Source organism: Marmota flaviventris, chromosome 2 (assembly GCF_047511675.1).
Source record: "Marmota flaviventris isolate mMarFla1 chromosome 2, mMarFla1.hap1, whole genome shotgun sequence".
NCBI lineage: Eukaryota > Metazoa > Chordata > Mammalia > Rodentia > Sciuridae > Marmota > Marmota flaviventris.
In genome coordinates this window covers 179,458,494-179,483,155 of record NC_092499.1, presented here as the reverse complement: position 1 = coordinate 179,483,155, position 24,662 = coordinate 179,458,494, and the positions used below count along the sequence as shown (strand labels likewise).

The following is a 24,662-nucleotide window of genomic DNA, read 5'->3' as shown; positions in this document are numbered from 1 at the left end:
ATTCCAGTTGGATTTGATATTATTTATTTTGCACACAGGAGTAAAAAGGAGAAAACAGCACAGGAAAAAAAATGTAACATAAAGAAGCTAAATATGCTACTAGTTAAATATGTTACTAATTTTACTGCAATTTCTTTTAGTTGTAACTTGCCTGAACACATTGAAATAAAACCTGACAAATAAAGTAATTGTAAGTAAAATGTGTTTTATGAGCCATCTCTTTAATATTGCCCATTTGAAGTATGCATACTTAAGAGCGAAATTCCCTCAACACATCAGAGAAGAATTCAATGTGGAAGAGTTTACAGAAATATTTGTGGGATGTCTTTTAGCTGTAGAATTCATATATTACATCTGACTATTAACTAAACTTTCCATTCAAAAAGCACAGCATTCAAATATAAAGGTGGCAACTGAAAAATGAGATAAAAACATGAACAAAATGAAACTGAGTGAAGACTGAACTCAAACATCACCATAATTTAAGATAAGTAAAAAGCTTGGAAAGGCAGAGAATTGTGCACTTTCTCCCCCAAAACTAAATAAAAATGTACTTACCCTGAACGCCCAGGTTATAACAATCCAAGTTTTTAGTATAAAATTTATTTGAATTAGATATTTAAAAGCTCTTCTTTTTCTCCTCCTAATCTTCAAAGCCCAATCGGAGACCAGCCTTCCTCCTCCTTTCATTAGCTGGACATGTGTCAGCTCTCTCACATCTGCGATTTCTCACTGACTGGAGCTGCCTGTCCCATTCCAGGGAAACACAGATGGATCCCAGATGGGAAGGTCCTGCCAAACAGACCAGCTCTTCACCTTGCCAGAATCCCCAGATACAGTCAGTCTCTCTCTGTCTCTTTTCCTCTCTCCCTCCTGCTTCCTCTCTCTCCACAACCCTTCCAACCCTCCCTGTTACCAGGGCTCTTTGCCAGCTGATGTCACTAAGTACACACCTCCCGGTGGCTCCTGGCCAATCTGACATTAACTTGTTAAATACGTGTAATTTGTTTATGGCTGACAGTAACAGCAAAGATATTGTGCAAAACCTATCTGTGCAAGTCCTAGTGGAATAGCATATAGATACACACTAAGATTTTTGAGAACATGCAAATGTTTAGCAATTACCATTTAAAGTCCTACATATTGTGCGGTTTCTGCTATTGTTTAATAGTTCTGCTCTTTGAGCCAATTTTTAAATCACACATGACAAATTCCTTCATAAAATGAATTATTAAAATGTGTTTTGAACATACAAGTGGATAAAAAATATAAAGTTCCAAATTAATTTGGAGAATATAAACAGAAATGTATGTAAATGATTCACACAAGCTGCCTCTCAGATCCAGACTTGGTAGCACTGCAAAACTGGCACGTGATTAAAATAAGACAATGCAGGCAACATGGTTCTGGTGCTGTAAAGATTATAAAACAAAGATGGGAACACAGTGTAAAAATTGTTTTAAAAGAAAGTAAATATGAAAGTGAGGAATAACAATGTTTAACATTAAAAACAGCTGCAAATAAGTTTCAACAAAGAACACAAGAATAAAAACTATATTTAGAGACAATTATTCTGACAAGCCAAAAACAAGAAGAACTGCACAAGGTCAGAGTTTAATCTACTCTCAAGAGCTGGCATATAAATAGCTGCTTAGCTGATTTCTGCTGAATGAAAACTGATAATTAAAAATTGATATTATACTTACATAAGACATTACCATTGGGGTAAACTGATGAGGAGTCACTTACATAAGATGTTACCATTGGGGTAAACTGGGCAAAGGGTGCAGGGGACCATCATATACATTTTTTCCTTTTTCTACTGCAACTTTCTATGAATCCATGTTTTAAAATAAAAGGTTAAACTGGGCGTGGTGGCTTGTGCCTGTAATCCCAGGGACTAGGAAGGCTGAGGAAGGAGGATTACAAATATGAGACCAGTTTGGGAACTTAATAAGACACTATCTAAATCAAAAAGTAAAAAGGGCTGGGGATGTAACTCAGTGATAGCAGGCCTCTGTGTTCAATCCTTAATACTACTACTACAAAAAAAAATAATAATAATAAAAAAAATAAAAGTTAATGGAGGAGGGCTGGGCTTCTTCCTGGATTATATTAACACATTTCTTACTACTAAAATGTACATTAACAGAATACAAATAGAAGACTGTTCATATACATAATCGAACAGGATGGTTATAATTCTCTAACCCTTAATCGTCTACCAATTTGAGATATCTAGAATCTATAATAAAAAAAAATCTTCTGCCTTGGCAATTTTTGGCAAATAAGAAGGAATATTATTTCTATCTAGGGCAACTTTATGACTATGTTTCAGGTCTTTAGTTCATTCCATTGGTGGTAGTGGTAAATACAGTAGCAGCAGGTAGAGATTTACCATGAATATTCTGTAACTGCCAGAGATTACTCGAATTCCCTGAAACATCATGAAGATTGGGGAATGAGGGTATTCTCCAAAACTTACTTAACACCTGGAGCACTACTCTTTATTGTCAACTAGGAATATGAATCAAAAGATGCTACTGAGCTGAGCTTGGTGGCTCATGCCTGTAATACCAGCATTCAGGAGACTGAAGGAGGAGGATGGCAAATTTGAAGCCAGACTCCACAAATTAGCAAGTCCCTGTTTCAAAATAAAATAAAACAAATCAAAATGGGTTGGGAATGTAGCTTGGTGGTGGTAGAGGGCCCCTGGGTTCCAATGCCAGTAACACACACAAAGCTACTGAAACAGAGTATGGTGACATGTACCTGTAGTCCCAGTTACTCAGGAGGCTGAGACATTAGCTCACTTGAGCCCAAGAGTTTGAAGCCAGCCTGGGCTACATAATGAGACCTCATCTCAAAAAAATAAAAGATAATACAGACTATCCCGAACTACTCAGCCCTAAGAGGTCCTTCTAATGATGAATTGAGATTTCTTGCCAACACTCAGTATCAAACTAGTTCCCTATGTTAAGTAAAACAATCTTGACAGCAGACCAGGCCATTAGCATCCTGATAAGCCACCTTGGAATTATGACCTAAAGAAACTGCCGAATATAATAAATATTTCTTGTTATCCACAAAGGAAAAAGGCAATGGTTTGGCTTTTTTTTTTTTTTTAACTTCTACCACAGATTATGGATCCTAAATATCATTTCCCAATAAAAGTAAGCTCTTTAGAAAAATAATGGACCCCAATTATGAGACAGGAAATGTATAAAATTTGTCATATCAGAAAGCAATCAGGCTGGGCTGGGGGTGTACCTCAGATTGCTTGCCTAGCATGTGTGAAGCACTGGGTTTGATCCCCAGCTTCGCATAAAAATAAATTAAAAAATGAAAGTATTCTGTCCATTTACAACCTAGAAAAATAAAAAAACATTTAAAAAGGCAATAAGGCTATCAAAGACTTCTGGAGTTACATCCAAAGAACTTGGCCAACCTTAAGAAGCTTCCACTAACATAGATGAAATAATTTGAGCATCAATAAGAAATAATTGCAACCGATTTAACCAAAACAAAATGTTTAAAACTGTGAGTTCATAATGTTACTACTTGTAAAAACCTAACTGATCCGGCTGGGGTTGTGGCTCAGCAGTAGAGCATGTGCGAGGCCCTGGGTTGTGACTCAGCAGTAGAGCATGTGCGAGGCCCTGGGTTTTTCGATCCTCAGCAGCACATGAAATTAAATAAATAAAATAAAGGTATTGTGTCCAACTACAAGGAAAAAAAAAAAAAAACCCTAACCTTTTGGGGAGTACCAGAAAACAAATTCATACTTCTGAAAACTGCTGAATCAAGCATTTCACTAGTTTTTCCTATATTACTTGTGTTTCTAAGTAAATAAATAATTGGAAAAAACATTAAACCTAATAAATGAGAAATAACATATCTGTACTGTCATCATTATGCAAATATTTAATTAAAAAAAAATCAATCTATCCTAAGTTATACTCTATGTATGTATGTCAAAATACACTCTACTGTCATGTATATCTAAACAGAACATTTAAAAATGAATCTAAGTAATGATAAATTGTTACTAATATAAGATGAAAGACACAGATATTAATGTGCTTTCTAATGACCATACCATAGCTACAAAGCACTCTTGATGAAATAAGTAAATCTGAATTTGACAGAGCCTCTAAATCTAACAATCAAGTTACAGGACATTGAGATGTATGAACTAGTTATTAACAAGATGGTTACACAGGTAGCCAAGTCCAGAATGTGGGCAGTTTCCCAAACAACCCAGATTCTTCACAAAAGAAAGATGGGGAAAGAGTGGAAAAGAAACTATACATTAAAAGACTAAAACAAATGCAAATTATAGACCTCATTAGGGCCTGGTTCAAACAACCAACTGTTAAAAAAAAAAAAAAATCTTTAGCTATACATAGTGGCACGTGCCTATAATGCCAGCTACTCAGGAGGTTGATAAAGGAGGATCACTTGAGCCCAGGAGCTCAAGACCAGCCTAGTCAACAAAGCAAAAAGTTAGATAAATGGAAATGTTTAAGACTCACTATTTAATTATATTGAAATTATTTTTAACTTATTCATGTATAATTATACATTTGTTTTTAAGAAGAATACTTATTGCCAGGATTACAGGTATGCACCACCACACCTGGCAAAGTACTTATATTTTAAGAGATATGGATGAAAATATTTATGGACAAGTTTATGTTATTTGGGATTTTCTTCAAGAAGAATCAATTTTGTAATTATCCTAACAAAGTGTTTATCTTGTCCATCTGGGGGGCTATTTAATATTTTCCATGATACAAGGTTTTAAAAATTTTTTAAAAGACAAGCCGGGCATAGTGGCACACATCTATAATGCCAGGTACTCAGAACACTGAGGAAGGAGGATCTCAAGTTTCAAGCCAGCTTTGGTAACTTTGTGACCTTGTCTCAAAATAAAAATTAAAAAGGGGCTGGAGTTGTGGCTCAGTGGTTCAGCACTTGCCTAGCATGTGTGAGGCACTGGGTTCAATCCTCCTGAGTACCACATAAAAATAAATAAAGGTATTGAGGGGCTGGGGATGTGGCTCAACCGGTAGCGCGCTCGCCTGGCATGCGTGCGGCCCGGGTTCAATCCTCAGCACCACATACAATGATGTTGTGTCCGCCGAGAACTAAAAAAATAAATATTAAAAAAATTCTCTCTCTTTAAAATAAATAAATAAATAAAGGTATTGTGTTCGTCTACAACTAAAAAAATTAAAAATAAAGATTGGAGATGTACTCAGCAGTACAGTGTCCTTGGGTTAAATCCCTAATGTCACTATAAATAATAAATAAGTGATTAAATAGTATGCCAAGTTATACGTGAGAATGACAGATGGATAAGGAGTTTTTGTTTTGTTTAAGTAACTCAGACAAAAGGAATTCGTGTCTGCCATGAGGTTCAATATGGTACCAACACAGTCATTTAACTCTGTAATCACATCACCAGTTCATATACTATGAGCTTTTGAAAATAATGAGAAACAAACAGTACAAGATGATCAGGAATAGTAAAACAGCTTCTAAATTGGTTACTTTGTAACATCATTTGTAAAGTGGTTGATAAGGATTCCATATTGTTATAGTCGATTATTTTTGTTGTTATTATTTGGGCTTGTCTTTTTTTTTTTTTTTTTGGTGGTACTGGGGATTGAACTTAGGGTTCACACATGATACAGCCAAACGCTCTCTGTCTACCATGAAGGTACTGTATTCCCACTCCTAGTAATACTGTATTTTAATTGTAATTAATAATTGATGATTATTTGATGGATGTGGTGGCACATCCAGCAATTTGGGAGGCTAAAGTGGAAGGCCCAAGTTCCAAGCTAGCCTATGCAACTTTTAAGACTTTACCTCAACATAAAAATATAAATAAAAATAAAAACCTGAGGATGTGCTTCAGAGGTACAGCAAGCACCTCTGGGTTCAATTCCCAGTACTGAAGGAAAAAGAAGTCCTTATAGAGGATTTGTAAGATTGTGTAATAAGAGTTTCAAGTCCAATAAAATTAAGAGATGACAGTTCACAGCAGAGGTCAGCAAACTATAGTCTGCTTACCTAAGTTCCTCTAGAACAGAATCATGCCTGTTCCTTTATATATTGTCCATTAATGGCTGCTTCCAACTACACAGGTTTTATTTGTCCCACAGAATCAAGTATGTTTACCATCTTGCCTTACAAAAAAAAAAAAAAAAAACCCTAAACTCAGATTTATAGCAATGCAATATCATTTAGAAAAAAAGAGTGCTAGCCAAATGCAGTAGTGCACACCTATTATCTCAGCAGCTCAGGAGGCTGAGATTGGAGGATCATGAATTCAAAGCCAGACTCACCAAGAGTGAGGTAGCAAGGTGCTGAGCAACTCAGTGAGACCCTGTCTCTAAAAATAAAATACAAAATAGGACTGGGGATGTGGCTCAGTGGTTGAGTGGCCCTGAGTTCAATCCTCAGTATCAAAAAAAGGAAAAAGAACACTGCTGGCCAGGCTCCGTGGCATAAGTAATCCCAGCAGCTGGGGAGGCTGAGGCAGGAGGATCAAGGACAGCCTCAGCAACTTATCAAAGCCCTAAGCAACTCAGTGAGACCCTGTCTCTAAATATAAAAAGGGCTGGGGATGTGGCTTATTGGATAAGCTCCCCTGGGTTCAATCTCTGGTACCAAAAAAAAAAGAGAGAAAGAAAGAAAAGAACACTACACTCAAACACTGCAGTTACAGAGAGCTTACATTCTGCTAGAGAAAAAAGTTAATTATCATACAAATAAATGTATAATATACAATAAGTGCTATAAAAGAAAAATAAAGGTAGAAGGGCAAGGGGTACGCTATACAGAGTAAGGGCTATTCTCTGATGAACTTAAATTTAAAACATGAGAAATGTGTTTGTTTTAAGAGATGGAGATTTTTTCAGACAAAGGGAACAAGATATAAAAAAAAATAAAATCTTGAGATGGTAAGAGATATGGCTAAAGCATTAAGAAGGGCAAGTTTATTTTACTGTCATGAATACCTAAAAAGAAGGGGAGTGGGGCATAAAGTGACACTAGCCTAGCTACTCCAAAGGCTGAGGCAGGTCCATCCTTTGAGAGCAAAAGTTCATGGCCAGCCTGGGCAACATAGAAACACCTACACACACACACACACACACACACACACACACACACACACACACACACAGGCACCCCTTACCTAATCTCGGGGCAAAGAGGGGAGGGGGGAAAGTAACTGATCAGCAGGACTAGAAGCATTAAACCTATAGGAGGAAGATGAAACAGGGACAAGCAAAGGGAAGACCACCTAGAGCTTTTCTGAGGTGGAGGGCACAGCATAAGCAATTTGATTCAAAAAACTCCAAAGACAGTCTCTCTTAATACTTTTCAGATCCACAGGGCCTGACACAGTATACAATAGTAGCATTTAAAGTTTGAAATATACAAAAAATGGAGTGTTTTCCTTTTTAGGTTATCTACAGAAAACATTTCAACAGTCATTGGTTTCTTTGGAATGCAGTAGAAAAAGCCTACAGAAGTGTTCCAATTCAGTTATGAATTATCTAAACTGGTAACCTATCACCTGTTAAATCAGAGGGCAGGGGCTGGGGATGTGGCTCAAGCGGTAGCGCACTCGCCTGGCATGCATGCGGCCCGGGTTCGATCCTCAGCACCACATACAAAGATGTTGTGTCAGCGGATAACTAAAAAATTCTCTCTCTCTCTCACTCTCTTTAAAAAAAAAAATCAGAGGGCAGGACTGACAAAGTTGTATCTGCTGTCCCCTGCAAATTTTGTCTTTCTATCTAGCACTTTTTTAAACTGGTCTAGATCAGTTAGTCCTCCTTATAGTCTCTAGTATCATCATTAAGCCAGATAACCTGGAAATAAAATAGAGGTTTGAGGCTCTCAGAAACAAGATGCAGGCCAGGCTCCTGTGGCACACATCTAGAATGCCAACAGCTTGTGAAGCTGAGGGTTAGGGTTAGGGTTAGGGTTCAGAGTTCAAAACCAGCCTCAGCAAGACCCTGTCTCTAAATAAAATACAAAAAGGGATGTGGCAGAGAGATTAAGTTAACTCAGACAAAAGGGATTCTGCCAGGAGGTTCAATATGGTACCAGTAGTCATTTAACTCTGTAATTGTATCACCAGTTCATATACCAGGAGCTTTTGAAAATAATAAGAAAGTGCTCCTGTGTTCAATCCCCAGTACCGAAAAAAAGAAATATGGATCAGAATATTGGCTCTTTTCTGATTTACGTGACAATAGATTCCCTTTTTATTAACATATTTCATAATTTACCAATTATTTTGTTTTATGCACATAATTTTACAAAGCTTGGAAAAAATTTTCGCCAACTTAAAAACAGAGAAGCACCAAGCACCCAGTACATGTCTATAATCCTAGCTACTCAGGACAGTGAGGCAGGAAGATCAGATTGCCAGATCGGTCCAGGTAACTAAGTGAGTTGAGACCCTGTCTCAAAATGAAAAATTAAAAGGACTGGAGATATAGCTCAGTGGTAAAGCATACTCCATTCAATTTCTAGCACCACAAACAAAACAAGCAAACAAAATTAGAAATGATTCTGAAAACTCAAAACTGAAATAATTCTGATGTTTGAGATAGTCATCAGCTCAGGAATCCTCCTGCCCCAGCCTCCCTAGTAGCTGGCATTACAGGCATGTACTACCAGGCCCAGCACTTATGGTTACTAGTCAGGCTACACTTAAAATTTCAACATTAAGTTGTTGTTGTTGTTTTTAAATACTTTTTTAGTTGTAGATGGACACGATATCTTTATCTATTAAGTTAGTTATTTTTATGTGGTGCTGAGGATTGAACCTAGCACTTTACCACTGAGATACAGCCTCAGCCCCCCCCTCCCTTTTTTAAACATTTTTAAAGTTGAAGAAACAAAATCACAGAAAATAACTGGACATAGAAACTCTCATTTGCTGGAAGAAACCAACACACAACCCTATATTCTAAACTATGAAGGATATGCAGTTATTCTACTCAAATCAGACCACTGACCTAATTTCATTCCTTTACTATGCACAGTTCTTTCACATCAATTATTCTCCATACCCCTTCCTATTCAGGCTATCTGGAGCCAAGATTTATACTTAAATTTTTATTCCAAGCATCTTGCCTTTGGGAGAGATGTTTCCTAAAATAGCTAACAATTAACCATCCTACCATGTAACTTGATAATACTTAAGATAACGAGTAAGACAGTACATTAATAGTAAAGATTTCCAATTATTTGTTGATCAAAGTTCTCAATACTACTTCCTGAGGGGTGAAGGAAATGTTTTAATTAACATACTCATTGCTTAATTGTTGCATAAATAATTTTAAATATTCTTTTGAAACTGGGGATACAGTTCAGAGGTAACACACAGGGTTTTGTTTGTTTGTGTTTTAGTACTGACATTTGAATCTAGGAGCGCTTTACCAATGAGCAAAATCCCCAGCCCTTTTACTTTTTTATTTTGAGACAGAGTCTAAATTGCTGAGGGTGACCTCAAACTTAAGATCCTCCTAACTCAGCCTCCCAAATCAACAGGATTACAGGAAGTTGTCACCATATCTGGCTAGAGCACACATTCTTAGAGGCACAAAGGCCTGGGTTACATCCCCAGTACTATGAAATATAAACATAAAACATCCAGTTTGTTTAAAAAATAAACTTAAGAGGATCAAACCACAGAACATAGGCTTTAGAAAAAGTCTTAAAGCTATTCATTTAATTAAAAGGAGAACAGAGGATAAGGTCAAAAGGTTGAATTACTTCTATATTAATTGTGATATATTCAACACAAATTATGTTCTGTTCAAGAATTTTTTATGATATACATAACTATTTGTTTTGTTGGTTTGTTTAGTGATCCTAGAGACTGAACCCAAGTGGACTACTTCGGAGCTACATTGCCAACCCTTATATATTTTATATTTTGAAACAGGGTCTCAATGAGTTGTCCAGGCTAGCCTCAAACCTAGAATCTTCCTGCCCCAGCCTCCGTAGTAGCTGGTACAGGCGTGTACTACCAGGCCCAGCAAGGTGGTTTTTTAAGGTTTTATTTTGTTTTGATGCTGGAGACGAACCCAAAGCCTTGAGAATGTTAGGCAAGTACTGAGATACATCCCCAGTCCATGACTGTTTTTTCTTTTTTTGCCCCCAGTTGTAGGTGGACACAATACCTTTATTTAATTTATTTTTTTTTTATGTGGTGCTGAGGCTGGAACCCTCATACATGCTAGGCGAGCACTCTACCACTAAGCTAAAACTCCAGCCTGGTTCTTTTTGTTGTTATTGTTGTTTTGGTATCAGGGATTGAACCTAGGGGTGCTGAACCACTGAGCCCTTCCCCAGCCCTATTTTGTATTTTACTTAGAGACAGGGCCTGAGTTGCTTAGCGCCTCGCTTTTTGCTGAGGCTAGCTTTGAACTTGCGATCCTCCTGCCTCAACCTCCTGAGCTGCTGAGATTATAGGAGTGTGACACCGTGCCCCGCCCATGACTGGTTTTGTTTTTAATATTTATTTTTTAGTTGTAGTTGGACACAATACCTCTATTTCATTTACTTATTTTTATGTGATGCTGAGGATCGAACCCTGGGTCTTACGCAGTGCTCTACCACTGAACCACAACCCCAGCCCCTCGTGACTGGTTTTTTAAAGGACTAAAAGTTATTTAATAAATGAGACCACTTTGTAAATAACTATTTTTAAATAATTGCTCCAGAGCTGGTTTTCCCAAATATGGGGCCATTTTTGCTACTCTGCTGTGTCCCAAATAAAATATGATTCATCCTTGGAGTACAAACCTATTTGGAAGGACAACAGAAAGCATTATAACATTGGTCAGGATAAGATTTGTAGTTCATACTATCTTCTAAAAAGATTATGTGAAAAACAAAATTTGATGTCCAAATTCTTCTCAGGAAAGACAGGTGTTTATATTTTATAAATTTAAAAACAAGGTTTATGTCTTTGATACCCTTATACCAGGGGTATGGGTTCATGCAGGCATAATATACCCGCCCATGACTGGTTTTGTTTTTAATATTTATTTTTTAGTTTTTAATATTTATTTTTTAGTTGTAGTTGGACACACCTTTTTTTCCACCTTGGGGGGAAATTAAACCAGTACCACTCTACCATAGAGCTACATCCCCAGTCTTTTTTTTTATATATATATTTTTTTAGTTGTAGATGAACACAATATCTTTATTTTATTTATTTATTTATACTTGTGTGGTGCTGAGGATCGAACTCAGTGCCTCACACTTGCTAGGCAAGCGCTCTACCACTGATCCACAACCCCAGCTCTCCCTAGTCATTTTTAGAGACAGGGTCTTTTTAAATTGCCCAGGTTGACCTGGAACTTTTGATCTTCCTGCCTTAACCACCCAAGTACTTAGGATTATAGGCATGTGATACTGCTCCTGACAAAATGTACACACTATTTTTATTTTTGAGACAGGAACTCACTGTGTTACCCAGGCTGGCCGTGAACCCCTGAACTGAAGCAATCCTCCTGCCTCCACCTCCCAAGCAGCAGAAGCATGGCAAAAATCAACCCACATTAAATACAAAATTCAATGATTTTTTAATAAATATATGGAGTTGTACAAGCATTACCACAATATCGTAACATTTTTACCATCCCCCAAATCCCTCATGTCCCTTTCACCATAAATCCCATTTTCATTTTCATCCACAGTCGAAGACAATCACTAATCTGTTTCTCTGTCCTCATAAATTTGCTTTTCCTGGACACTGCACATGGATAGAATAATGTGTCTCCTTTCGTGTGTTTGGCTTCTTTATTCTAAGTAACTTGGAATACTTTGAGATACATCTGTGTGGTAGCAGGAATCCGAACTCACACCTCCTTACTGCTGAGCAGAGTTCTATTGATGAACACATCATCAATATGTTACAATGTTTATCAATTTGCATTTTGTTTATTGAGTTGTATTTTTTTAATTTATTAGTTATTGATGGATCTTTATTCATTTATATGCGGGGCTGAGAATCAAACCCAGTGCCTCACACATGCTAGGCAAGCACTCTACCACTAAGCCCCAGCCACAGCCCCCATCTGCATTTTGATGGAATGTAAATTGTTCCAAATGTTTGGCTACTGAGTAAATGGCACTGGGAGGATTAAATTATTTTTTTTTTAATTTTATCAGCATTTGGAGAGAAGATTTGCCAAGCATATTACTCTGCCATTGCAGAAAGGCTACCTCAACCAATTTTTTAAAAGTGATACTCTCTTTATATTTTGAGATTCCAATGTCACTGGTAGTTGGTTACGATTGTGATATCATATACAGAAAGTTTATCCCTCTCTCACTCTTACAAGCTCTCGAGCAATGGTCATGGCTTCACTTTTTAAATTCAACAACGCCCCTTTTTTTTTCAGTGCTAGGGATAGGCCCAGGGTCTCACACATGTTAGACAAATATTGTACTGCTAAGTTATATCCCCAGCCCTTTTAAAATATCATTTTGAGACAAGGTCTCCTTAATAACTTGGGATCTTCCTGCCTAGCCTGATGAGTAGCTGGAATTATAGGTGTTTGCCATCATCATGCCCGGCTACCATTCATTCTTTACTACAATTTTTTTTTTTTATTTTAACAATTTTTTTTCTTTTTTAAAGAGAGAGAGAGAATTTTAATATTTATTTTTTAGTTTTCGGCGGACACAACAGCTTTGTTTGTATGTGGTGCTGAGGATCAAACCCAGGCTGCATGCATGGCAGGCGAGCGCACTACTGCTTGGGCCACATCCCCAGCCCTACAATTTATTTTTGATACATGTAAAAATTCCGAGTTGAAGTCTATCCATTACCGAGTAAAAAAATCAATATCCAAAGACTAAAAATAACTAAGACCTCAAAACTCCAGTAATTGGGCCAGGTACGGTGGTGCACACCTGTAATCCCAGGGGCTTGGAGGCTGAGGCAGAGGAGGACTGCAAGTTCAAAGCCAGCAACTTAGTGAAGCCCTAAGCAAGTCAGTCAGACCCTGTCTCTAAATAAAATATAAAAAAGGGCTGGGGATGTGGCTCAGTGGTAAAGTACCCCTGGGTTTAATTCCCGGTACCAAAAAAAGAAAACATCCTTTAGTAATCAAGATAAAACTAATCCCACAGGTGAAAGCTAAAAATCACAAGAGTCCTACCATTTACAAGAAATCTGAATAATCCAGAGACTCTGCCTTCCTTATAAATTTCTCACTTTATATATTGGGATTATTTATTTTTCTACTCTTCAGTAAAATGTTTCTTGTTTTATAATAAAAGCTAGTAGGAAAATAATGTTCACAGAGAGATTATTAAAACTAGTTTTATTGAAATGATTTTATTCAGAAACCCTAGTGTCAAACATGGTGGTGCACACGTGAATATCAGCAACTCAAGAAGCTGAGGCAAGAGGATAGTAAATTTGAGGACAGTCTGGGCAACTTAGTAAGACCTTGTCTCAAAAAAATTTAAAATAAAACTGGGAATGTTGCTCAGCAGTAGACTACCCATGGGTTCTATCACCAGTCCCACAAAAAATACCAAACCCTGGAATGCCTGTATGATTTTTATATTAACCTGTTACTTTCTGCCAAGCAAATTTATTATTTCCTGTCTTTGACAGAACCTAAGAAAACTTAAAACCATTCAGTATTTCATGCACACAGTCAACATCTCTGTTGGAAACACAAAATAGTAAGGTTAACAATAGTACTCTACTTTTATGAAATAACTATTGAACTTATATAGAGAAATATATAGTTCATATATCCAACTGGAAGATCCTACAAATTATTCAATTATTTCTAATTATTCCTATGAATCTTAATAGAAAATTATACTTTTCATATTCCTTGATAATTTCCTTAATAAGGCCTAATTATTTTACACATTTAACAAACTCTGGTTCATAAATGAAACTAAACAGAAAAGCAATGTAAAATTATTTTTCTGTATTCCAAATTATAAATTTTTCACTGCAAAGAAAACATACCCAGATAGGCTATGATGAGTTAAAGTGACTCGGAACTAAACAAAACAAAACAAAAAGAGGGATTCAAAACTCACAACTGAAAATTTCATTTCCTCTAGCTTTTGGAGTATGACCACTAATGCCCAGCTTTATAACCTTCATTATTTATCCTACATAAAGACCACCATAAAATTTTTTTTACTCTGGATGGGCACAGTAGTACATGCCTGTAATCCCAGCTCCTTTCTCAAGAGGCTGAGGCAAAAGAACTGCACACATTCAAGGCCAGACTGATAAACTTAGCAAGACCCTGTCTTAGAAATGGTGGTGGGGGGGGGGGGGGCACTGGAAATATAGCTCAATTGGTAGAGCACCTGCCTCACACGCACAAGGCCTTGGGTTCAATCCCCAGCACCACATAAAAATAAAGATATTGTATCCATATACAACTAAAAATATATTTTTAAAAGCAGGGGGTGGCCTAGGGATGTAGTTCAGTGGTAAAGTACCTCTGGGTTCAATTCCCAGTTCCAAAACCATCTTTTTAATGTTTATTTTATTATGAAATCACTGCAAATCTTTTAGGAAAAAGGAAAGAAAACATGTCAGTTATTAAAAAAATACATTACCAATTTTAGGGTTGGGGGGTAGGACACCTGACTTGCAGGCTCTGGGTTCAATCCCCAGTACCCAAAGGGGGAAAAAAAGCATATAACTCAGTTATATTATTCACCAACTATTATTAAGTATCTACCACATGGTGGTCTTGTACAAAAATATACAGGTCTTATAGGACATTAAACTAAACACCCTCCATAAGTAGTGCTTTCATTATTTAAATTGGCACATGACAGATTATGTTAACAGATTTATTTATTAACTAAATTTTATCATATTTCCTCAGATGGCATAAATATGATATCTACTATTTGCTCAACACTAGATGTTTGTTCAAAAGTCTTCCCTATCATACCTGATTTTCTACAGATTGATTGATTTTTTACTTCTGGAATTAAATCCAGGGATGCTTTTACCACTGATGTACATCCCTAGTCCTTTTTTAAATTTTATTTTCAGACAGGGTCTTGTTAAATTGCTGAGGCTGGCCTTGAACTTGCAATCCTCCTGCCTTAGCCTTCCAAGTTGCTGTGCCTAGCTTTATAGCAGAACTTTGAGGTGCCCCCCACCACTATTCCCATGCCTAGATGAATTTGTGAGTTTAAATGAAATTTTTCATGGTAAATTGGGAAAAGGAAAACTCAAATGAAAACAAACAAAAAAACTCATTTCATTTGTGAATTCCATTAATAAGTTAAAGAAAGCCAGGCGCAGTGGTACATACCTGTAATCCCCAGCAGCTAGGGAGGCTGAGGCAGGAGGTAACAAGTTCAAAGCCAGCCTCAACAACTTGGAGAGGCCCTTAGCAACTTAATGAAACCCTGTCTCAAAAATAAAAAATAAAAGAGGCTGGGGATGTGGTTCCATGGTTAGATGCCCCTGGGTTCAATCCTCAGTACAAAAAGAAAAAAAAAGTCAAAGAATTTGCTCTTTATGTCAAGGAAATAGAACGTTTTGTAATTAGCAATGAATTAGGATCCAAAATGACCTAACAATATTTTTCAAAAACTAGTCAAGGTACCCAGGTGTAGTATTATACATCTATAATCTCAACTATTGGGAGACTGAGGCAAAAGAATTGCAAGTTCAAGGCCAGCCTGAGCAACACAGCAAGACCACATCTTAAAAAAAAAAAAAAAAAAATAGTCATCACTATTTAAGGGTAGAAGGTAGGAATAGAACCAGCACTGAACTACACCCCAGCCCTAAATCTTTACATTTGCTTACATTTGTCTTTAACTGCAAATGGTGCCAAACATAATTTGCAAGTATTTGTGTAAATTCTGATAAATTTTATTTTATTTATTTATTATTATTTTTGTGTATGTAGTGCTGGGGATTGAACCCAGGGCCTTGTGCATGTGAGGCAAGCACTCTACCAACGGAGCTATGTCACCAGCCTAAATTTTAGTTTTTATGATTGATTTATATATTTTTACGGTAGTAAATGTTAAATAGACAACTATTTACATTTTTATATCTTCATGATCTATCTCTTAATTTTTTAAATATTTCTAAACTATGTGGTTCTTCTTGTCAAATTTTTGAAGAATCTGCCCCCCCCCCCAAAAAAAAAAGCCCCATAAGTGGACCCTGCAGTTCAAACCCATGTTCTTCAAAGGCCAACTGTAGTCTGTTAGCAGATGATAAGAAGTGGGTTTGGGGATAAATTTAAATAGGATATCGTGGTTGGCCTGAGAAAAATACAAAGAAATGAGCCATAGAACAGGTGAAGAAAGAGCAATCTAGGCAAATGTCCTAAGGCAAGACCAAGGCTTGAGATTTATGTGGCTGGAGCTGAGAAAGCAATAAGGGTATTACTTCAAACAAGTTAAATGGGGAGCAGAGAAAGAGAGATAGATAGATATTGTTGTAGATATCAAAGAACACTTGACAGCCACAGGAAAAAAGAACTCTAGCTTTAAGGAAACTGGACCTCATTAACAGAGTTTATCAGAGTTCACATGATCTGATTAAATTTGATAACTATCAAAGGTTACTGTAAAGGATATTGTGTGCATGTGTAAATATGTAACAACAAATCACACCATTATTCACAACTATAAAGCATCAACTTTAAAAATGTGGGAGAAAGGGCTGGGGATATGGCTCGAGTAGTAGGGCGCTCGCCTGGCATGCATGAGGCACTGGGTTCGATCCTCAGCACCACAAAAAGATATTGTATCCACCTAAAGCTAAAAAATAAATATAAAAAAAAAGTAGGAGGATACTGTAAAAGTATAGCACACAGGGAGATAAGGGATAAAACAACAGAAAGTGAGTTCTAGAAATCAAATGAAGAAAATGTTTTCAAAAAGTAAAGAGTACCAGGTGCAGTGGCCCACACCTGTAATGCCAGAGACTTGGGAGACTGAAGCTGGAGCATTCCAAGTTCACAGCCAGCCTCAACGATAGAGGGACCCTCAGCACTTAGTGAGACCTTGTATCAAAAAAAAAAAAGAACTAGGGATGGAACTCAGTGGTAAAAGCAACCATGGGTGTGTGGGGGGATGGGGGGGTGGTAGAGGTGGTGGTGGTGGTGGTAGAGGAGGAGGAGGAGGAGAAAAGTAGAAGAAGTAGTAGTAGTAGTAGTAGTAGTAGTAGTAGAAGAATGTGGTCACATTGGAACATGCCGGTGGTCCCAGTAACTTGGGAGGCTGAGGCAAAAGAATTGCAAGTTGAAGGTCAGCCTGGTGTGGTGCTGGAGATTGAACCCAGGCCCTTGTACATGCAAGGCAAGCACTCTACCAACTGAGTTATATCCCCAGCCTGAGATCCTATCTTAAAATAAAAAAAGGGCTGGGCTGGGGATGTGGCTCAAGCGGTAGCGCACTCGCCTGGCATGCGTGCGGCCCGGGTTCGATCCTCAGTACCACATACAAACAGGGATGTTGTGTCCGCCAATAACTAAAAAGTAAATATTAAAAAATTCTCTCTCTCAAAAATAAAAATAAAAAAGGGCTGGGTTCAATCCCCAGTACTGGGGTAGGGAAATAGAAAGTAAGAAGTAAAAAGTACCAAAAGGGACAAGAAAAATCTCTTCCAAGTAAGTAAAGGACATAAAAGGCTTCATGGAAAAGATGAAAGAATTTGAGTTTGTATGAGTTAGGGCAATATACCTATAAACTGAGAGAAATGGGAAAAAACTCTGATTCTAAAAAAATGATTTAGAATTGAGTGATAAGCTATCATCTTAGGCTAGAACATATAAGTCATAACTGTCTACTACATCAAGCCGCTGTCTGAGCAATAGGGCAGGAGAAAAAAACTTATCTTTAGACTTTACAAGGCCCAGATCTAACAAAAGAAGAGAGCCCTGCTTCTCTTTCTTTGCTAAGCTACGTGAATCATCAATTTCAAGTCCCTTCCATGTACCTACAGTATAATCTAAGAATGATAACTAGTCAATCTCCAGGCAATAGGGAAGGGGCAGGTAAGTGGATTTCCGGTTACATTTGACACCAAAATAGGCCTAATCTCTTTCCAACCACTTGGCTCTGAGTGAACTTCTAATCATTTGACCTTTGACATCTAGACCACATGACTGCCACCTTTTAGTACTCTCAAAGCTGCACTTTATTCCTGATTTCAACTCTATCATCTAAATTCAAGGAGCAATGAAAAAGAATCTACCAAAGTACTCCTTGGCACTATGACAAAGTCTAGGTTTCAGTTAATGATTGGTTCCAGAACTCAGATTTCCTGGCTGCCTGCAAATTACTTTCTAGTGTCCCTCAGTGCATCTTAAATTCTAGCTCTCAAGCAATGTTCATATGACTTCAATGACTTATTAGAACCAAAGGCATTAAGCCAAATACCTCCTACTTACATAACTCTCAGGGTTACCTTTTACATTCACTTTCTATAAGAACAGAACCTCACAGAGCACAACTCCAGAACGCAATGTGAATGGTGACCGAAGAGTTATAAACTGTATATTAAATAGGTGTCCCAACAAATATCTTATATTTGAAGATTTATAACATAATTTATAAGCTAACCAACTAAGGAAAAGTCTGATCCAAAAGCTTTGAATGCTTATTGTGGGGTTTTTGTTTGTTTTCATACTGAGGGATAAACCCAGGGTGCTTTACCACTGAACTACATCCCCAGTCCTTATTTTATTTTTAAATTTGAGACAGGTCCTAAATTGCTGAGGCTGGCCTCCAATTTATAATCTTCCTGCCTCAGCCTTCAGAGTATCTGGGATTACAGGCTTATGTTTTGAAAAGGAGATCTTGCTGATTGGTCTCAAAACCCCTTGGCTCAAAAAATTCTCCCATCTCAACTGAGTAGCTGAGAACAAGTGTATGTCACATCTGGCTTATATCATAGATTGTTTTTGTTTGTTTGGCAGTACTGGTGACCGAACCCAGAGCCTCCCACATTCTAGCAAGCATTCTACCACTAAACTACATCTTCAGCCCTATACTGTAGATTTTTAACACAATAAATAAAGGCAGACTGAACCATCTCCGGTTTTGAAACCCCTTATTATAATATGCTAATTAGTCAGACACATCTTGCTCTAATCAGCTTAGTCTTACCACAGAACTTCTTACAGGAACCTGAAAGATCTTAAGCTGTTTATCAAAAAGCTTATGATGTACCTGTAATCCCAGCACCCTGGGAGGCTGAGGCAGGAGGATGGCAAATTCCAAACCAGATTCAGCAATCTGACAAGGCCCCAAGTAACTTAGTAACAGCCTGTCTCAAAATAAAATATAAAAAAGGACTGGGGATGCGGCTCAGTGGTTAAGCACCCCTATGTTCAATGCCCCCCACCAAAAAAGGCAAGGGATAGATGCTGAGGATATACCTCAGTAGTAGAGAACCCCTGGGTTCAATGCCTAGCACCAGATTTAAAAAATAAAAAGTTTGACAAACGTGGTAGTACACTTCTATAATCCCAGCAACTTGGGAGGCTTAAGGCAGGAGGATTGCAAATTCAAGACCAGCTTTAGCAACTTGTTGCTCAGTGGTTAAGCATCCCTGAATTCAATGACTATTATTAAAAAAAAAAAAAAAAAAAAAGTTCAAAAGATATATTTCCAGGGCTGGGGCTGAGCGGTAGAGAGCTCACCTAGCATGTGGGAGGCCCTGGGTTCAATCTTCAGCGCCACATAACAAATAAACAAACAAAATAAAGGTATTGGTGTCCATGCCAAAAACAAAAGTATTTAATAAAAAGAATAGAGAGAAATCAGTAACTGGAATGCACTTTATTAACATTGGAATATGCGTCAGATTCAAACGGCCTGAAAAGAGGCAAAAGTATCCTGAGATGAGAATAACAGCAAAAATAACAGTAAAGAAACACGATATGAAGCCAGGCACATGGTCCACGCCTGTAATCCCAGCAGCTTGGGAGGCTGAGGCAAGAGGATCTCAAATTCACAGCCAGCCTGAGCAATTTAGTGAGGCCCTAAACAATTTTGTGAAACCTTGCCTCTAAATAAAAAAAGTGGAGGGAGCCAGGCTTGGTGGTGTGCACCTGTAATCCCAGCAGCTCGGGAAGAATGAAGCAGGAGGATTGCAAGTTCAAAGCCAGCCATAGCAGCGGCTAAGCAACTCAATGAAACCCTGTCTCTAAACGAAACAAAAAATAGGGCTGGGCTGTGGCTCAGTGGTGGAGTGCCCCTGCGTTCAATCCTCAGTATTGAAAAAAGAAAAAGAAACAGGATATGGAATCAAGCATCCGTTCAGTCACTCAGTGCTTACCTTAGTTCCAGGTTAAATATTTACTGACTACTCACATTGTATTGTAGGCACATGACTAAGATTACTGTGTTCTCTCTTTTTTATAGAGAGAGAAGGGAAATTGCATGGAAATGGAAGGAGACCCTCAGGGTTATACAAAAGTACATACAAGAGGAAGTGAGGGGAAAGGGAAAAATAATACAAGGGGGACAAATGAATGACAGTAGAGGGGGCAGAGAGAGAAGAGAGGAAGGGGAGGGGAGGGGAGGGGGGATAGTAGAGGATAGGAAAGGCAGCAGAACACAACAGACACTAGTATGGCAATATGTAAATCAATGGATGTGTAACTGATGTGATTCTGCAATCTGTATATGGGGTAAAAATGGGAGCTCATAACCCACTTGAATCAAAGGGTGAAATATGATATATCAAAAACTATGTAATGTTTTGAATAACCAACAATAAAAATAAATAAATATTTGTCCTACTTTCAAAAAAAAAAAAAAAAAAAGACCCTCTTGTGTTACTGTTTTCCTACAGATGAGCAAACAAATCCAAAAGTTAAGAAACTTGCCCAAGATTACACATAGACATTAAGGAACAAAGCAGAAATTCAAATCAAATTTCCCAAAACAACTCTGATGCCCCCTCCCCATCATTTTTTAAGTGGGAGCTGGGCTGGAATAAATCAGACTGGTGTTGGGCTGGGGATGTGGCTCAAGCGGTAGCGCGCTCGCCTGGCATGCGTGCAGCCCGGGTTCGATCCTCAGCACCACATACAAACAAAGATGTTGTGTCCGCCAAAAACTAAAAAACTAAATATTAAAAAATTCTCTCTCTCTCTCTTTCTCTGTCTCTCTCTCTTTAAAAAAAATCAGACTGGTGTTTATAAATTAATTATTAGCCATAAGTTAGGACTACATGTAATTGGTACATGGGAACCATTATATGTCTCTGAACAGAATGAAACCACTATTTTCCAAAGGCAAATTTTCATAGTCACAAATGAGATAAACTAAAAAAGAAAAACTGGTATTAAGAACTCACTTAGATCACCGAGTGATTTTCTTTCCATTTCCAATGGAGGAAGGCAGGAACATGCCTCTATTGGATAGAATTCATACTTCACATGTATAAGCCCCATTATACTAAAAATGAAAAGGAAATCCATTGAAATATATTTTTTAAACTAATAAAATGAGTGAATTTATCCAAGTTGTGGAATACAAGATCAAAATACAAAAAGTCAACTTGATTCCTATTTAGAAGCAATGGTCAAAAATCGGGACTACAGTATGACTCAGTAGAAAAACATTCACTAGCAACATGAGGCCCTGGGTTCAATTTCCACCACCACACACAAACACACAAAATAAAATTTAAAAAATAAATAAATAAATAAGGTAGCATCAAAAATTATGAAATACTGCTAGGCGCAGTGGTACAAGCCTGTAATCCCAGAAGCTCTGGAGGCTGAGGCAGGAGGATTGCCAATTTCATGGAAGCCTCAGCAAAAGCAAGGCATTAAGCAACTCAGTGAGACTCTGTCTCTAAATAAAATACAAAATAGGGCTGGGGATGTGGTTCAGGGGTTGTAATTCATCTTGATAAAAAGTATTCAAAAACACACATGGTTTACCAGAAAATATCTGAAACAGACTTATATTTCTAAGTTGCTTCAAACATGAAGAGAAACTACATCTAAAATATATCGTTATAAATGTAACATAAATGTCATGTTCTAATCAGCCCAGTAAAAAAGAGCTAACACATCACTTACACTGCTGTCTCAGAGATCCATCCCCTACCCTCTTGCTCCAACCTTCTATTATAAGATCAAATGCCTTCTTATTATTATTGTTTTTATTTTTTTAAGGGAGTTGGGTACTGCAGATTTAATCCAGGGCACTTTACCACTGAGCTATATACCCAGCCCTTTTTTGTTTGTTTTTATTTTGAGACAGGGTCTCACTAAGTTGCTTAGGATGTCCTTATATTGCTGATGCTGGCCTTGAACTTGCAATCCTCCTATCCTGGCCTCCAGAGCCCTTAGGATTATAGGCATGAGCCCCTGTATCCAGCTAAATACCATCTTCTTGATAAAACCTTTCTCCTTTCACTGTGTTCCCTTGATAGAATTACATATTTTTGCCCCTAAAACTACACTGGCACAACAACTTATTTCCCTTAGCTATGAGAGGTAAAGTGATGTCCTACCCATAACAAAGTCTAAACACAGCGTTCTGCATATACAGGCGCTAAAACAGGGGAAAGAACTGGTTGATGGCAGACGTTCAAAAAGGTGACAAGACTTAGAGAGGTCTGGAGACCAAACCCAGGGCTCATCAGAGTACTGGTTTCCTTTCATTCTGTCTGATAACTGTAACTCATTGGAGATAAGGAGAGTGATCAAGGTGATTTACCCGCATTATTCTGTCTACTTTTGTGTTTATTCAAAATTCTCAACAATAGCTGGGCGTGGGGGCACATGACTGTAATCCCAGTGGCTTGGGAGGCTAAGACAAGAGGATGCCGAGTTCAAAGCCAGCCTCAGCAGCGGCGAGGCACTAAGCAATGTGGCTCAGTAGCTGAGTGAGTACTCCTGGGTTTAATCCCTGGTACGAAAACACAACAAAAAATAAATAAATTCTCAACAATAAATTGTTGGGCAGGAGGGAGAGAGAGATAATAGATGGAGAAGTCAGGTGTGGTAGCACACCTATAATCCCAGCAACTAGGAGGCTGAGGCAGGAGGATCACAAGTTCCAGGCCTCAGCAACTTAGAGAACCTGTCTCAAAAAATAAAAAGGTTGGGGAATCAGCTCAGTGGAAAAGCACCTAGGTTTCATCCCCAGTACAAAAAAGAAAAAAGAGAGTAGGTGAAGATATGATTAAATCTTTCTTGTTCTTACTTTCCTACCTTTGAACTTTTCTTTTTCCTTTTAACTTGATCTTTGCCAGTCTCCCGTTTTTGCTGTCAACAGGTCCACTGGGTCATTAGCCATTTAACAAATGGTGGTTAGGAGGATAAAAGACAGATCCTTTGTGCAGGCAGTGGAATTCCAAATCCTAGACTCTTGGCTCCATAATGTCTGATTCAGAAGAACTGCTGGGAGCTATTAGTTTAGCTTGCCCACCCAAGCATTTAAGACTCAGAGTTCTTTTACACCACTCCCATATGCCTCTCATTTATGCCTTCTCAGCTTTGTGATTGTATGCTTTCATTTAGCACAGGAACAGATCAGGCCCAGTGTGACCACAGCCATTATTAGGAAGGTCCAAGGATAAGGATGCAGGCTAAAGCAGTTTCAAATGTGAAACTGTAACATATCAGAATGTTTTTCCCTAGAAAAATACAGTTCAAAATCCCCAAACACAAGATGAAGAGGACATATAGTAACAGTATATGAGATGCATTCTGGCCTAAATGAGAGCATTTGTCATTTGTAAGCATCCCTTATACTTTTCTACCTCCGAGACTTTGCTAACACTCTCCCCTGTACTTGTAACTGTGGTGTATGTAGATCATGTCATCCTTCATCTTGGAGGATCATACTCATCCTTCAGTGAGCACGTATGAATACTATACTCTGACACTGAAACTACACTGCACCCTGGCATTTAGTCCCTAAACCCTTGTTCTCAAATTCTTCTCTGTTACTCCACCTAAAAGCCATCTCTTATACTCTTGGAAGACCCAAAGCACTTTTTATGGTACATCCCACAAGCCAAGTCAAAACGGACACAAGACCTAAAAGCTAAATTAGGCTATTTTCCTAGACTCTTAAGTGGAAAGCTGACAATGTCCCCTCATGTTCCCTTTCAGGATGGGAGAGGTATATGAACATGCAACATTAGCCCACTTTGGTAACCAGAAGTGAAGTCAGCTTTCAGGGAATTCAGACCCTGAGCAAGAATACATCAGAGAAACAAAGGAACCTCGGTGCTAATTCACATCATGGAGTTGTTGCAGTAATCAGTCCTGAAGTCCCTCCGCCACACTAATACTCCAGTCCACATACCAATACATCTTTCTCGCTTATATTGTTCCAATTTTCAGATATCAGAAACCAAAAGGAGATAGCAAGTTTGAGGCCAGCCTCAACTTACAAGGTCCTGTCTCAAAATACAAAATAAAATGGATTGGGGATACAGCTCAGTGGGAGGACCCCTTGAGTTTAATACCCAGCACCCACCCATCCCCACACCCCCCAAAACTCCTATTTTCCTCTTCAATACTGAATTATAAACTCTGATTTATTTTGGTGTTCTCATAAGAGCGCATTCTTCAACAGGACATGGTAACATAGGCCTATAT

The 24,662-nt window shown here is 38.0% G+C and overlaps 1 protein-coding gene across 3 annotated transcripts in view; it reads right to left on the bottom strand.

The window, feature by feature from the left end:
- The window catches only part of Cbfa2t2 (CBFA2/RUNX1 partner transcriptional co-repressor 2), a 152,729-nt gene that overhangs the window by 93,599 nt on the left and 34,468 nt on the right, over positions 1–24,662 (bottom strand). The window lies entirely within an intron of this gene.